General features: G+C 41.7%; 1 protein-coding gene across 1 annotated transcript in view; it reads left to right on the forward strand.

Annotated features, from left to right (window-relative positions):
- Nucleotides 1-15500, forward strand: part of ANTXR1 (ANTXR cell adhesion molecule 1) — a 292266-nt gene extending 276766 nt beyond the window's left edge. The window contains exons 18-19 of the transcript XR_009534396.1: nt 10653-10790; nt 15375-15500. The gene's annotated coding sequence lies outside the window, so the exon portion shown is untranslated. The remainder of the gene's footprint in view (nt 1-10652; nt 10791-15374) is intronic.
- The last annotated feature ends 792 nt before the right edge of the window (nt 15501-16292 follow it).

Consider the following 16292-nt stretch of genomic DNA (forward strand, 5'->3'; position numbering starts at 1 on the left):
CAGAGGGAGGCTGTGCTGGAGCAGAGGGTGGCGAAGAACAACCAGCGCTGAAAGGACTCAGAATCAACAGAGCTAGGAAATGACGTGGACTGAGTGAGCCATGAGGCCAGGGACAATGACAGTGCAAGCAGACTCATCAACTCCAACAAGAATCGCAAGAATATGCTGACTACAAACAACAGATTAGCTGAAGCTCTTGGAGAAACAAAACTCTGTACAATAGTTTACAAGCTAACCAGTTTCTTATATTAACTTCACATTTGGGGAAAGAAAGAGCAAATAAATCCATTGCAATTTAATGTGAAGTCACTTGATTTATTAAGACTTGTTGAAACTCTCCCAATACATTTTTTTTTTTTTTGGCCGCGCAGCATGTGGGATCTTAGTTCCCCAACCAGGGATGGAACCCTGCCCCCTGCAGTGGAAGCATGGAGTCTTAACCACTGGACCACCAGGGAAGTCCCTCTCTCAACATATATTGGTCTAAATTCTCTAGAACAGTGCTGTCTAGTGCAGTAGTCACCAGGTCTGTGAGGCTATTCTAATTTAAATTATTTAAAAAATAAATAAAATGTTAAAATTCAGTTCCTTAGTCACATCAGCCACATTTCAAGTACTCAATAGCCACACGTGGTTAGTGGCTCATAGCTACTATACTGCACAGTATAGATATTGAACACTTCCATCACTACAGAAAATTCTGGACATTCTGTAAATCTGCAGAAAACATTGTACATTACTATTCCAGAAGCAGAAGAGCTCATCATTGATGAAGATCGCTGTGATATTTTATTTCATTGTCTTTGACTCATGGTAAATTGGCAAAACATGGGAAATACTTTCAATAAAGCCCAAACATTCCACTTCCTGTTGAATTCAATACCAGGAGAGTTCTTTTTGCCAAAGAGGAGAGACTCATCAAGAAGAAATAGGAGTAATAAAGAACCTTGAGACTGTTGCAAACATTGTCGAGAAGGTTCTGATATTCCTATGTCCTCTGACTTTTTGGTTGACCCACATTTCTCCCCATCCTCCACCCCACCTCTGCACTGTGGAAAATATTGTACATGTTTCATTCACTATAGAGAATGGTTTGGCAAGAAAGCCTTGACCAAGACAAATTTCCAACAATAAAGTATTAACCAAGGAAGTAAGGAAATTGACCTAAACATCCAAATTAGGAGCTAAGGAGTTATAGCTCTGAGTTATTAAGACTGGAAGGGAATTGTGAGATACTAAACTTTCATAGCCTATGATCACTTCATGTCAGAGCTGACAAAGGCTGATTGCTCAATGCAAGCTGAAGTGAACATGTCTATGATCTCCAATGGATACCTTCAATACACTCAAATGGAATCCAAAAATAAAAAAGAAATGCAGAGTTTAATACCACGTATGCAACCCTTGAAAGCATGCAAAATAATAGCAGAGATTGTTTTTAATACAATATATGCAATAAAACATAAATATTTGCATGGTAATAATAAATGCCAACTTCAAATAGTGGTTAGCTTTAAAGAGATAGGGAGGGGAAAACATCAGGAAGGGAGATGGAGAGCTTCAACTAGATATATTAATATTTTCTTTAAAAAATCTGGTGCAAGAATGGCTCAACGTTAGGGTCTTATAGAACCATCAGTGGGTACAGAAGGTATCAGATATGCTATATTTGGAATGTTTCTGTTTGTTTGAAATGTTTCATAACAAAAGAAAAGTTTAATAAAATAAATTCTACTTCTCTCACTTCGTATTTGTGTGATCTCCAGCCTCGCTTTTTTCTAATTGCAAACAAGATCGATATAATACCTACTGGATGGGCTGTTGTGAGAAGCTCAGGAGACACTCAGTAACCAATCAAGACACCTGCATGGAGTCTGGAAGGAGGCCCCAGGAGTGGCCGGGGACCAGGATGTGTGGTGGTCCAGACCAGCCCATCGAACATGTGGCATGCAGTCATCACACTCTACTCAAAGAATAGATATGGTCCATTTTCCTTTGGACCAGAGCAGATTGGAGGAATGAAGCTGGGTCCTGACGTTCCAGTGAAAACAGAAAGGTTTGGATTTGTAAGCCTCTCTGCTTACTTTGGTTGGCCAAGCTTGCTGTTTCCACATCTGTCCTCAGGTCAGGGGAAGTCAAATACTGGATGTAAATGTACACAGTGGTTCCTGCACATCAGCACTTCAGGAACCCAGATCCAACCCAGGAGATCTACAGGGCTGACCACCACCTGCAGGCACTGGAGCAGACTAGAGACTGAAAGCAGCTGAGAGAAGAAAAGCCACTTTGTTTTTATTTTTATTTTTTCTTGAAGTATAGTTGATTTAAAATGCTGTATTTAGGACTTCCCTGGTGGCGCAGTGGTTAAGAATCCGCCTGCCAATGCAGGGGACGCGGGTTCGAGCCCTGGTCCGGGAAAATCCCACGAGCCGCGGAGCAACTAAGCCCGTGCGCCACAGCTACTGAGCCCGTGTGCCACAACTACTGAAGCCCACATGCCTAGAGCCTGTGCTCCGCAACAAGAGAAGACACTGCCATGAGAAGCCTGAGCACTGCAAGAAAGAGTAGCCCCTGCTCGCCACAACTAGAGAAAGCCTGAACGCAGCAGTGAAGACCCATTGCAGTCAAAAATAAATGAATTACTAAAAATAAAATAAAAATAAAATGTTGTGTTAGTTTCTGGTGTACAGAAAAGTGATTCAAATATATATTGATATATATATTCTTTTACATATTCTTTTCTGTTATGCTTTATTACAGGATATCAAAGATAGTTCCCTGTGCTATACAGTAGGACATTCTTGTTTATTTATTTTATATATATAGTAATTCTCATGTGCTAATCCCAAACTCCTGATTTATCGCTCCTCCCCCCCCTTTCCCTTTAGTAACCATAAATTTGTTTTCAATGTTTGTGAGTCTGTTTCTGTTTTGTAAATAAATTCATTTGTAGCATATTTGAGATTCCACATACGAGCAATATCATATGACAGTTGTCTTTCTCTGTCTGACTTACCTCACTTAGTATCATCATTTCTAGGTCCCTCCATGTTGCTGCAAACAGCATTATTTCATTCCTTTTGTTGGCTGAGTTGTATTCCATCGCATATATGCACCACATGACAAGCCACTTTGGAATGACTCCTGCCCCTCCCTCATCCACCCTCTATGGTGCCCTCGGTCACTCAACTCATGGTCAAGTGTACTCTCTCCTCCCCAATGCTTCTGAATGCCCTCCTCCCTGCCACCCCTTTCTTCTCTTCCTCCTGGAGTCCTCATTTCTGGGAAAACTCTTTTCTGCATCATGGCTTCACCCCTGGCCTCCTCATCCTGCCTTTCAGAGACCTGCTGTCCCCTGAGGCCACCTCCCTTCAGCCCTCAGCCCCAAACACCACAGGGTCCAGTGGCAGTGCTGGAATATTCCTAACTTCTCCCACACCCCTCCACCTCTTCTCAAGGATGTCATCAAACAACTTTCCAGGCATGGTCCTCATAAATTCTGATGCTTCCCAGGACTTTGACCTTGGTTCTCTTCATACCACATACTCTTCATATCCACCCCCATGATTTCATTTTCCTTATGAGCCAGTGACTCCCAGCTCTGTACCTCCCACACAGATGTCTCCCCCATGTTCCAGACTCATCTTTCCAAACACTGCTGGACTTGACTACCTGGATATTGTACAGTTGCCTCAATTGCACCATGTTCAACACAGACCCATTCTCTGCCTCTCTGCTCTCCCAAGCATGCTCATCATGTACTCCTGGCTACAACAAACAAACCACCAGGACCCAGCCAGCCAATCTTGACCCCATCTTCTCCTAACTCCCATGTCTTGTCAGTGTCCAAGTTCTGTTGATTCTGCCTCTGAAATAACTTTCATAATTGCCTCTTCCATTGCAGCCCTATTTCCCTTCTAAACTCAGGAGCCCTCATCCATTGCCTGATACATGGTGCAATCATCCCCTAACTTGCTCTCTGAGCTCCCTGACTCTGGCCTAACAGCCTTCCAAACGATAGCTCCAGAGTTATGTCTCTAAGACACAACACTGATCACATCACTCCCTTACCTTAAAGTGTGTCTGAAGGAGCAAACCCAAACTCCTTAATAAAGTCCTTGACCATCTAACCCCTGAACAAAAAGAATAAGCTCTAGGGCCAGACTGGTAGGGATCAAATGCCAGCTCCCCCACTTATTAACTGGGGGACGTTAAGGTCATGTGAGTCTGTGTCTCTGTTTTCTCATCTGTAAATGTGCATAGTAATTGTACATATAAGACATGTTAGCTGTCATTGTTAACTCTCTAGTCTCACTTCTCATCATTCCTCCACAAGTACCTATGCTCTTCCCAGTTACATGGAATTATTACTGGAATTATTATTATTCAGGAATGTTTCCAGAAAACACCAAGCTCTGTCATGGCTCCATGCTTAAATACGTGCTCATTTCTCTGCCTGGAATGCCTTCCTCTCCCTTGCCAATCTGGAGAACTCTTGTAGAAGCTTGATTATCACTTCCTCTGTGAAACCTTCCATAATTTCACCTTCCTCTAGTCTTTCTTTAAAAACAGGGCCTCCCTGGTGGCGCAAGTGGTTGAGAGTCCGCCTGCCGATGCAGGGGATACGGGTTCGTGCCCCGGTCTGGGAGGATCCCATATGCCGCAGAGCGGCTGGGCCCATGAGCCATGGCCGCTGAGCCTGCGCGTCCGGAGCCTGCGCTCCGCAACGGGGGAGGCCACAACAGTGAGAGGCCCGCATACCGCAAAAAAAAAAATAAATAAATAAATAAATAAATAAATATATTGGGCTTCCCTGGTGGCGCAGTGGTTGAGAGTCCGCCTGCCGATGCAGGGGACACTGGTTCGTGCCCCGGTCCGGGAAGATCCCACATGCCGCGGAGCGGCTGGGCCCGTGAGCCATGGCCGCTGAGCCTGCGCGTCTGGAGCCTGTGCTCCGCAACGGGAGAGGCCACAGCAGTGAGAGGCCCGCGTACCACAATAAATAAATAAATAAATAAATAAATTTATTGTATTTATTTATTTGTTCATTTGTTTATTTTTGGCTGCATTGGATCTTCGTTGCTGCGTGTGGGCTTTCTCTAGTTGCAGCCAGCAGGGGCTACTCTTCTTTGTGGTCTGTGGGCTTCTCATTGTGGTGGTTTCTCTTTGTTGTGGAGCACGGGTTCTAGGCGTGCGGGCTTCAGTAGTTGTGGCACTCAGGCTCTAGAGTGCAGGCTTAGTAGTTGTGGCCCATGGGCTTAGTTGCTCCGCGGCACGTGGGATCTTCCCGGACCGGGGGCCCAATCCCATAGCCCCTGCATTGGCAGACAGATTCTTAACCACTGCGTCACCAGGGAAGTCCCCACCTTCCTCTATTCTGGTACATCAACTGTTACATATCTCTATCATAGCACTCACCATAAAATCTTATTCTTTTGTCTTTATTCAAGCCCCACCCCAAATACCTGACATGAAGGGACTATGGCTACTTCATATTTGTTTCTCCAGCACTTAACACAAAACCATGTATCAGGTAGATGCTTATGAATTGCATGAATGACTTAAGAGTGAAGGACCTGGGCCTCAGACAGATGAATTGCTTTGCCCACTCTTAGTGTTTCTCCAGTCTTCCACATAATAACAAAGCCACAGCTACGATAGAAGGGATGAAGTGGCATAAAAATGCATTGAACTATGTACCTGGAACCCAGATCTGTCAACGAACTCAAGATCTTTCTACTATACCTATCAAAGCAAACAGTTTCTAATTCAAGATAATACACTGCTGTTACTGCCTTACAAGACCTCATTAAAATGACAGTAAAAGCATTTTAAAGTCCATCACAATAAAGAGAGTGGGAGTATCCATCAATGGACCATGAATTTTGATAAATCTCTGAAAGACATAAAATAATACATAAGGAACTGGCAAGGGTTGAAACAGTGGAGGATGCAACAGCCTACAGGACTCATAGAAGGGGCCACAGCTAAAGAACAAGACCTCTTGCCTTGAACAGCTCCAGGGAGGCTCCCAACTCAGAAATGCCAAGTGTCAGAGAGTGAGAGTAAGATGGGGGGAGACGAAAACAAGGAGACTGATGGAACAAGAAAACAGCTGTCCCCCAACTTACCCCCTGCCTCCACCTCATGCAAAACTCCTAGTCATCTGATATTCTCCAATCACCCTCCTCCCTACTCCAAACAAATAAGAGGGTTTTTCTCTTTGAAGAGTGGACAAACTGTGAAAAACTAGGGTGGCCAGTGTAGGCATTAGGAGTCTCCTTGGTAAAGTCCAACTTCCTTCCCAGCTTTCCAAAGCAAAGCTACCAGTTAACAAGCTCTTCCCTCACGCACACACCTCCCAGTCATCTTTTTCTATTGCCTCATTCTTAAATACAACCAAACAACTAAAAATTTACTAGACTTTTGAGGGAAGCTTACAATGTGACCGAGAAAGACCATCACAAACAATAAGAAATGGGTAATTCAGAGCAGAGCAGATTGCTAATTAGTATCCTCAGAGAGATTTGAGACAAAGCCACATAAAATAATAGTGAGATACAGTAATATGAATAAAAGGAATAATCCAAAAGAAATTTTAAAATTATCAGAATGATTGGAAAATAAACTTAAGAGAATCTCCTAGCAAAGAGAATAAAAAGAAAGGAAAATATTAAATAAAAGAAAGAAGATAAGAGACATATAGGGGACTTCCCTGGTGGTCCAGTGGTTAAGACTCCATGCTCCTGGTGTAGGGGACCCATGTTTGATCCCTGGTCAGGGAACTAGATCCTGCATGCCACAACTAAAAGATCCCGCATGCCTCAACTAAAAGATCCCACGTGCCACAACAAAGATCCCTCATGCTGGGAATTAAGACCTGGTGCAGCCAAATAAATAAATAAAATTTTTTTAAAAAAGAGAGACATATAGAATTAATCCATGTGACTTGTAGAAGTCCCAGAAAAGAGAGAGAGAGAGAGAGAGAGAGAGAGAGAGAAAATGAGAGAAAGAAACACAGGTTCAAGACTGCCAAAGATAAAGAAAAATATCCTAGAAGCTTCTAGAAAGGGAAAATAAAATGTCTACAGGGGAACCAGAACCAAACTGGCCTCAGACATTGCATCAGAAATATTGAATTCTAGAAAACACTGGAACAGACAGAGCCTTCAAATTCCTGAGAAAAGTTTCATTTCAACAGAGAATTGTACACCTTGTCAAACTATCAATCAAGTGTAAATCCTACACTGGGAATGTAAATTGGTGCAGCCACTGAGGAGAACAATATGGATGTTTCTTTAAAAACTAAATATAGAGTTGCTATATGATCCAGCAATCCTACTCCTGGATAGGCATATCTACAGAAAACTCTAATTCAAAAATATACATGCACCCCAATGTTCATAGCAGCACTATTTACAATAACCAAGACATGGACACAACCTAAATGTTCATCAACAAATGAATGGATAAAAAAGATGTGACAAAGATATACAATGGAATATTATTCAGCCATAAAAAAGAATGAAATAATGCCATTCGCAGCAACATGGATGGCTCATACTAAGTGAAGTAAACCAGACAGAGAAAGACAAGTACTGTTTCATATGATATCCCTTATATGTAAAATCTAAAAAAAAAAGATACAGATGAACTTATGTACAAAACACACAGAAAACAAATACACATAGAAAACAAACTTAGGGTTACCAAAAGTGAAGGGATGGGGAGGGGTAAATTAGGAGTTTGGGATTAACATATACACACTCCTATATATAAAATAGATAACCAACAAGGACCTACTGTATAGCACAGGGAACTATACTCAATCTTTTATAATAACTTAAAAGGGAGAAGAATCTGAAAAAGAACACACACACACACACATAAAATTGAATCACTGTGCTGTACACCTGAAACTAACACAACATTGTAAATCAACTGTCATTTCTCAAGGAGGTTGAGAAATTAAGAATCAGTTGAACCCTCAGATGCTCTCTTTCATGACACACTACTGGGCAGCTGCCGATGGAAATTTTGTCATCATACTAATGAAAACACAGAACACTGAGCTAACGAGAATATTGATAACAGTATACCAGAAGGAGAGGGGATGGGAAGTGTGCATTTGGTATGGTGGGGGCCGGAGTAAGTGATATGAAAGAAAATTAAAGCTTCGTCTTTTTTTAAATGGGAGTCAATAGTGAATGCCTAAAGCTGAATAGTCAAAAATAGTGCAAGCAAACTAGTTAGAGATATGGTGGGAAACCTCACCCTAACTGAAAGCGGTTGCCCCTGGGAAGTGAAGCGGGAGTGGTTTCAGGAAGTTTTTCTTGGAAATGTTTCTTATCCTCCCCTTTCTACAACGGCTTTGTTGAGATATAATTTACGTTATATTCTTCCATGTAAATTGTGTGACTCAATGGGTTTAATATATTTACAGAGTTGTGCAACCATCACCACAGTCTAACTTTATTTTTTTTTTTTTTTTTTTTTTTTTTTTTTTTTTTTTTTTTTGCTGTACGCGGGCCTCTCACTGCTGTGGCCTCTCCCGTTGCGGAGCACAGGCTCCGGACACACAGGCCCCGCGGCCATGGCTCGCGGGCCCAGCCGCTCCGCGGCATGTGGGATCCTCCGGGATCGGGGCACGAACCCGTGTCCCCTGCATCGGCAGGCGGACTCCCAACCACTGCGCCACCAGGGAGGCCCCACAGTCTAACTTTAGATCACTAAAATCATCATCCTCAACAGAAACTTGTTCTGCTGTTTTAATAACAAGCCTTGTAGAACTATTTCACTCGTTAAACCACAATTAATAAAATAAAAACTAAATTTAAAAAAGAAAGAAAGCAATGATTAAGCATGGTCGGCAACAGGACGGGGGTTTGTGGGGCGATCGCCGGAGAGATGGGAATTTTGTCTGCTTTTCTGTAATGTTGTCTGCTTTTTTATCATAACCTTATAAACGTATTGTTTTTATTTTATCACTTTCTTTAAACGTGATAGCAATTCCTTAAGCAAGAACTTAATGGAGGGCCTCCCTGGTGGCGCAAGTGGTTGAGAGTCCGCCTGCCGATGCAGGGGATACGGGTTCGTGCCCCGGTCTGGGAGGATCCCATATGCCGCGGAGCGGCTGGGCCCGTGAGCCATGGCCGCTGAGCCTGCGCGTCCGGAGCCTGTGCTCCGCAACGGGGGAGGCCACAACAGTGAGAGGCCCGCATACCGCAAAAAAAAAAAAAAAAAAAAAAAAAGAACTTAATGGAAAGCGAGGGACTGAATTTGAGGCAGTGTTTGTAGAAGCCCTTTAAAGTGAATATTGCCCTTCTGACATCGCAGCCGTCTGGAGCAAGAAGGGAGGCACACGGTGAGTGACACCCGTGGGAGCGATGGCTGGGCACTGGGGCGTGGGCCTGTCCCTGGGCACGGGACCTGGGGGAGGCGGCCTTTGGGGAGGAGGAGGCGGAGGACCGGTCCTCGGAGGCCACACGCGCATCCACCATCAGAGACCCAGGCCAGGGCTTGCGACGCGAAAGGGTGAGTGTTGATGACCCAGGAGCAAAGAGAAACGTGACGTCTGTCATTCCAACCACGACCTCTCTCCTGTTAAAGTTTCACATTTTCCTTCACTTTTCAAAAGTAAATGACCCCAAGTTGGACTTTTTTTTTAAATGCCAAGGAAGAGCACTAGCCACATAAGCGTTGTTCTCACCTCTGCGTTAAGCTCTGTTTCTCATCTGGCTGCCAAGAGAAGCGGCCATTATTCTGCCAGCAAACTGTCTCTGGGAAGAAAGGAATGGAAAATGTGAGGAAATTTCCTTCCAACATCCGAGACTCCTCACCTCAGCATAACTGGGGAGAATTGGCGGCACAATGAACCACACGGGGAAAAAATGGAAAATGAAATCCTAATTCCTCAGTGCCTGCTGGACAAGGACCCTGTCGTGGGACCTGGATGGAGAGATGGGACTGGCCACCCTGGAAACTATGGGAAATGTGAAGACTTGGTCTCACGGCAAGAGGTGGTAAAGGTTCTCAACCTCCGAAGGTGACCAAGCCTGCCCCATCGTGACCACCTCTCACTTGTCCCTAAGGACAAACCTCACTGCCCCCTGTTCCCAGGCTGTCAGGGGGTAGCCTTTGTGAACCCTCTGGGGAAATGACACTTATGCTCCAGCAAAGCTTATCTCGTTGATTTTTTTACCCAGGACGCCTGGGTGAGAGACTTGTTATAATATGGGATGTAAGACAGATAAGTATTAATTGGAAAGGAAAACAGCCAATAGAATACCTTACTAGGAAGGCAGCCTTGCTAAGGAGATGGGGGACCCGGCTTTGGGCAATACTAAATAGAACAAATAGCATGAAGGAAAATAGAGCAAAAGTGATACAATGCAATAAATAAGTGCTAGGAAAAATAAAACTAAAATGATGCAATGATGTATAGCTTATTTTTCTTTTATTTCATTTTAATCATGGATGACCATTTCACCTTAAATATGTTACTTGAAAATAAGAAAATGTATATGCAATGCAATATGCAACTGAAGTACTGAACACAATTTTCAGAACATTTTTGTACATAATTATATTCAGGTGAGCCTCTTCTTCTAAATGGAGCCTTGAAAAAATGAATGTCTCTCTCTGTCCTCTAGGTGATGAAGACGCGCAGTGCAGAAATTTTGGGATCAGCCATGTCTGTATTGAACACCTGTTTCTGCCATACATTGGCTGTGTGACCTCAGGAAAGTCACTCCTCCTCTCTGAGCTTCAGTTTCCCCATCTGACTCATGGTAATAGTAACAAGAGCTAACACTTTATTTTTTTATCATCTTTATTGGAGTATAATTGCTCTACAGTGGTGTGTTAGTTTCTGCTTTATAACAAATTGAATCAGCTATACATATACACATGTCCCCATATCTCTTCCTCTTGCATCTCCCTCCCTCCCACCCTCCCTATCCCACCCCTATAGGTGGTCACAAAGCACCGAGCCGATCTCCCTGTGCTATGTGGCTGCTTCCCACTAGCTGTCTATTTTACATTTGGTAGTGTATATATGTCCATGCCACTCTCTCACTTTGTCCCAGCTTACCCTTCCCCCTCCCTGTATCCTCAAGTCCATTCTCTAATAGGTCTTCATCTTTATTCCCATCTTGCCACTAGGTTCTTCATGACCATTTTTTTTTATGATTCCATATATATGTGTTAGCATATGGTATTTGTTTTTCTCTTTCTGACTTACTTCACTCTGTATGACTGTCTCTAGGTCCATCCACCTCACTATAAATAACCTAGTTTCATTTCTTTTTATGGCTGAGTAATATTCCATTATATATATGTGCCACATCTTCTTTATCCATTCATCTGTTGATGGACACTTAGGTTGCTTCCATGTCCTGGCTATTGTAAATAGAGCTGCAATGAACATTTTGGTACATGACTCTTTTTGAATTATGGTTTGCTCAGGGTGTATGCCCAGTAGAGGGATTGCTGGGTCATATGGTAGTTCTATTTTTAGTTCTTTAAGGAACCTCCATACTATTCTCCATAGTGGCTGTATCAATTTACATTCCCACCAACAGTGCAAGAGGGTTCCCTTTCCTCCACTAACACTTTATTGATCATTTTCTATGTACCAGTGTTTACACTCTCTACATCTGTCAACCTTTTTTATCTTCATGATGAGCTTTCATGTATATTGTTATGAGTTGAATTGTGTCCTCCCAAAAGTCATATGTTGGAGTCCTACCTCCCTCCCCCCGCACCTCAGAATGTGACCTTATTTGGAGGGGTCATTATAGATGTACTTAGTTAAAATGAGGACATACTGGAGTAGAATGAACCCCTAATCCCATGTAGCTGGTGTTCTTATTTTTAAAAAAGGAAATTTGGACACCAACACATGCACACAGAGAGAATATTATACTGCCACAAGCCAAGGAAATAGCAGAAGCTAGGAGAGAGGCCTGGAACAAATCCTTCCCCAGTGCCTTCAGAGGGAGCATGGCCCTGCTAACACCTTAATCTCAGACTTCTAGCCTACAGAACTCTGAGACAAAAATTTCGAGTTAAGCCACTCCACTTGTGACACTTTTTTACAGCAGCCCTAAAAAATCTAACAAAGATACTATTATCATATTTCTACTTTACAGATGAAAAAACTAAAATGCAAGAGCTGAAAGTCACACAGTTAAGTAGCTGAGCTGGGATTTGAACCCAACCAAAACCTTTCCCTTAACTCCTACATTATCACAGTAGTGGTATTTAACTTCAGAGAACTGTCATAAGGACCAAGTGACATAATTCATGTAAAACATTTAGCTCTGTGACTAGCACATATTAATTGCTTAATAAATTTAGCTATCATTGTTTATTACAATTGCTCTAAGTCCAGGATTATACATTTAATACTTGTCACATTCTCCACTTTAGACACCATTATCCCCATATTATAGATTAAAAAACTATGACTCAGAACGAGTGACTTGAATGGGATTTTAAAAACCAGTCTATCTTGCTCCAAAACCCATACTAAACCATCTGTATTGTCTAATTATCAATCTCTATCTAACTCTATTCCAGAGAAGAATTTCAACAAGCCTTTTTGCTGGAAAAATTCTAACCAAGCTCACTGACTAGATTATGGTAATTCTTTTGGAGAATTAAGATGAGAAAGGTCAAGATGACACCACCCCTAAGATGAGATGGGTCTGGCAGACCTGGAAGCTGCTTGAGTCTCTGCAGTTATAAGTCATAGTTTACAGTGATGAGCAGAGAACCAGGGCACAGGGGTCGCTACCAGAAGATATAAACTAAAACCTATTATGTCACTAAAAGTAAACTGCTAGAATTAAGAGAGAAATCCTTCCATTACAGGGCTTATTCTTAAATAAGACCCCAAAGGCACAAACAATAAAGGAAAAGATTCATAAATTTGACTCACTTCGAATTTTAAAAATTATTTTAAGCAGAGTAAACAGTAACAAAGAGAAAAACTTGGGCGATTGCATTTACAATGAATATAACCGGCAAAGAAGTGGTCTCCAGAAAACATTTTTTTTTTTTTTTTTTTTTTTTTGTGGTACGTGGGCCTCTCACTGTTGTGGCCTCTCCCGTTGCGGAGCACAGGCTCCGGACACGGAGGCTCAGCGGCCATGGCTCACGGGCCCAGCCGCTCCGCGGCATGTGGGATCTTCCCGGACCGGGGCACGAACCCGTGTCCCCTGCATCGGCAGGCGGACTCCCAACCACTGCGCCACCAGGGAAGCCCCAGAAAACATTTTTAAAACTTCTACAAACCAATAAAAACAAGATAAACTGTACATCAGGAAAAACTGGGACCAGACTTTGAGGTCCCTGCCAGAACTATAAGATACAAGAAGGTTTGCATTTCACATTCTGTTACCCATGAAATATGGTGAGTATGCCTACCCTTCAACCCAGCCACAGAAGCTCCTAAGTGTGCTCCAGGAAACATGAACCAGAATGTTCTCTGCAGTATTATTTGGAATAGTAAAAAATGAAAGCAACCCAGATGGATAAATAAATGGTGGCATATTCATAAAAATGAACTAGAGCTAGTAGTATCTATCTGGATAAATCTCAGAACACATGATATTGAGTGAAAAAAGAAGTTGTAGAAGGGTACATGTGGCATTATCCCATCTCTATAAAGTTTATAAACATGCAAAGTAATGCAATGTATTATTTAAAGCTAAAAGTGTATGTAATAAATCTATGCAGGGGCATAATAAACACCAACCTCAGAACTAGAAAGAGAGGTGAGTAATGGGATGCAGAGGAAGACACAGTTTCAAATGCACTTTTTTTATTTCTTAAGCTAAATGATGCATACATGGGTATTGGTAAAGTATTCTCTAAGCTTTTAGTAAGTCTGATATATTTCACTATTTAAAAATAATGGGAAAACTTTTCTAGTAAGAATCCTAAGGGAATAATATCAGCAAGATGGCCAAAAAAGAAGTCCCTTGCTTGTATCCCACCCCACAACAACAATTTGGCATCCATCCAGATAAAAGTGTCTTTGTGGGAGATGTGGGATCCATCACCATATGCCAAGGGACCTGAGAGGAGTCTCATCCACCCATGTGTCAGGTAGTAGACATACAGACCTCAGTCCTGACTGTGGATCCTACAGTGGTGTGTAAACCAGCTCTAGCTCCTCTCAGCTGTGGTCCAAGAACCCCTGGAGAACACTGTCTTAGACAATCACCCACAGGGGAGAGAGACATTGTGGGAGCCCAGGTATCCAGCAGAGAAATTCTAGCACAGTGTTGGAGCAAAATATATATATAAATCTGGACACATTGGAGAGATTAGTCAGTAAAGAATGGAGGAGGTGAGTGCTATTTCAAATGTGAAGATAGCAACACAAGACTTTAAAAAACACAAAAAATCAAGGAAACATGACACCTCCAGAGGATCACAATAATCTTTCAGTAACTGACGCCAAAGGCATGGAGATCTGTGACCTACCCAGTAAAGATTTCAAAATAGCTGTTTTAAGCTATCAGAAGATTTCTCAGCAGAAACATTCCAGGCCAGGAGAATAGAATGATATATTCAAAGCGCTGAATGAAAAAAAAAAAAAACTTTCAACCAAGAAACATTCACCAGGATCAATTATATGATAGGTCACAAAACGAGCCTTAGCAAATTTAAGAAGATTGAAATCATTCCAAGTATGGTATGCACACAAGAAAACCCTGACCACACACTATGAAACTAGAAATCAATAACAGTAGAAAAACTGGAAAATCCAAAAAAAAAAAGTGGAAATTAAACAACACACTCCTGAACAACCAATGGATCAAAGAAAAAATCAAAAGAAAAGTCAAAAAGGATCTTGTATCAAATGGAAACACAACACAGCAAAACGTATGAGATGTAGCAGAAGGAGCTCTAGGAGAGAGTTTATAGCAATTAACACATCAAGGAAAGGTTGCTGGTTGTGCAGGTTGCTGAAGAGGGTGATGAAAATGGCCTGTGATCTAATGGAGAAGAACAAAATCGGTGACAATACCAGCCCAGAGTGAAGGGACAACAGTGAGGCCACATCAACACAGGGCAGTTGGCTGCCCAGACTACTGGCCCTGAGGCCCAGAACTTCCTGAGACTTTTGGCCACAGAGATGTGAACACACCTTGTCCCTTTGCTGCAAGCTTCTTGCAGCCTTATGAGTCCTTCTTCCCTCCCCACACACATGCCCATACCTTTTATTGTTGGTTAAATTTTAAGTTTTTTTAAAATTGTGAAACATTTCAAACATGGAAAAGTACAGATAATACTGTAATGGACACCCATGCTTATCCTAGACTTAACAGATATTAACACTGTTTGCATTTTTGTTTCAGATGTATTTTGTAAACTGTCAACATAGATGGAGCGAAATCTTCACACTCTGACCCCGTGTCTTCTTCCCTCCCACTCCAGAGGAAACCACTCTTCTAACACGATATTTATCACTCCTACACATCCTATGGGATCTGTAAACATATAATATTGTTTTTGCTATATGTAAAACAGAGGCTTTAGACTTTTCTACCACATTCAATGTAAAAAATGCATTTTACATTTTGACCCCGTAAATACGCACATGCACACATGTGTATGTATACATATATACCCATGTGTGTGGGTGTGTACATAAGCTGAATCAAAACTTTCATGAAAATACTTACTGTTTCATTACTATCAGCACATGCGGATATTTTCTTTCTATTATGATTTTATTTTGTCATGTTGGCAGTGATTCATTAAACTGATTTCACAGCTTACAGATGGGTCATAACAAACAGTTTGAAAAACAATAGTGTTACCAGACTTTCTGTTTTTGTCAATCTGGTCGTGTGAAATGATTTCTTATTTTATTTTGCATTTCCCTCATTACTAACAAAGCAAGCTTCTCCTTACTTTATCCTCACCCATTCAATTGTCTCTTCTATAAATTACCAATTTTATTGCCTGGATACTTATCATTAGCTTTCAAGACTTTTTGTATATATATTCTGCACACTAGTTCTTTATTAGCTATATATGTTGCAAACATCTTCTCATTTTCATGTAGTTAAATTTATCAAACTTTCCTCTTTAACTTTTTTTCCTATTTTGTCTTATTTTAAAACATTTTCCATACCCTAAAGTTATGAAGATATTGCTCTATATTTTCTTCTTAAAATCTTAAAGTCTTACATTCTACATTTATATTTTAATCCTGCTAGAGGTGTGTGTGTGTATGTGGTGAGGTAGGAATCCTATTTTATCTTTTTCCA

This window comes from Mesoplodon densirostris, chromosome 14, assembly GCF_025265405.1.
Source record: "Mesoplodon densirostris isolate mMesDen1 chromosome 14, mMesDen1 primary haplotype, whole genome shotgun sequence".
NCBI classification, from domain to species: Eukaryota; Metazoa; Chordata; class Mammalia; order Artiodactyla; family Ziphiidae; genus Mesoplodon; species Mesoplodon densirostris.